This window comes from Octopus bimaculoides, chromosome 27 (genome assembly GCF_001194135.2).
Source record: "Octopus bimaculoides isolate UCB-OBI-ISO-001 chromosome 27, ASM119413v2, whole genome shotgun sequence".
Lineage (NCBI taxonomy): Eukaryota > Metazoa > Mollusca > Cephalopoda > Octopoda > Octopodidae > Octopus > Octopus bimaculoides.
In genome coordinates this window covers 18,596,661-18,597,867 of record NC_069007.1, presented here as the reverse complement: position 1 = coordinate 18,597,867, position 1,207 = coordinate 18,596,661, and the positions used below count along the sequence as shown (strand labels likewise).

Here is a 1,207-nt window from a genome sequence, read left to right as displayed (position 1 = left end):
CTGGCATGGGTTGGACGGTTCGACTGGGGTCTGGGAAGCCAGGAGGCTGCACCAGGGTCCAGTCTGATCTGGCAGAGTTTCTACAGCTGGATGCCCTTCCTAACGCCAACCACTCCGAGAGTGTAGTGGGTGCTTTTTACGTGCCACCGGTACCAGGACCAGAGGAGCTGGCATTGACCACAATCAGTTGGTGCTTTTTACATGCCACCGGTACAGAAGCCAGTCAAGGTGGCACTGGCATCAGCCACGTTTGGATGGTGCTTTTTACATGCTACCGGCATGGGGCTCACAACTACAATTTCCATTTGATTTGATTTTAATATTGATGTTGATGTACTTGACTCAATAGCTCCCCTCAAGTACGGCATGTCCCCCTACGATCCAAGGTACTTTTGAGTGGGCTGGTTATGCAGCACTGGTATACGTTACAGCTGTGAACTCACTTTATTTGCCAGGTCTTCTCAGTCACAGCATACCTCCAGAGGTGTCGGCCTTTTGTCATTGCCTCTGTGAGGCCCAACGTTTGAAGATCATGCTTCACCACCTCATCCCATGTCTTCCTGGGTCTCCCTCTACCACGGATTCCTTCCACTGTTTGGACATATATATTTATATAAGTTAATAGAGTTAGAGGTTGAAATTACAATCAAAAAGATAAAAGTATCCATTATACTACCAGTATAATTACCTATGTTAACCCTGGACATACATATGCAAGCATATTATGCACACAGATTACAGATAATGACAAAGATAAACATGAATTTATCAGAAATCAAATCTAAAATAAACAGTTTGTTTATAAATACAAATATTATTATTTCTAAATCTCTCTAAAGGAGATTACAGCAGCAATACTGGATGTTACTAGTTATCACCAAGCTAACACGGCAGTCCAGAAAAATAGGACGAATGCTGCCATTGATTAGCTCCAAGAGGCCATCGCCTCTAGCTAGCTATGTGACACACAAACCTGTGTCCATTACACAGGGAAGGTCATCAGCTTCCCCATGCTGGTTCAAGCACCCACAGACTAGTTTCGGGGTATTTGCCCCTTATCAATGTGGAGTAGCCGAACGCAGCAGGCATTACTGTTGACTGTCTGTTTGAAGGTTTATAAATATTCAGTGGAACACATCCACTGGTTTTCAAAAATAGAAATATTATTATTTCTAAATCTCTCTAAACCTTCAAACAGACACAGTCA

The 1,207-nt window shown here is 43.3% G+C and overlaps 1 protein-coding gene across 2 annotated transcripts in view; it reads left to right on the top strand.

The window, feature by feature from the left end:
• The window catches only part of LOC106883795 (Na(+)/citrate cotransporter), a 17,570-nt gene that overhangs the window by 7,480 nt on the left and 8,883 nt on the right, over positions 1-1,207 (top strand). The window lies entirely within an intron of this gene.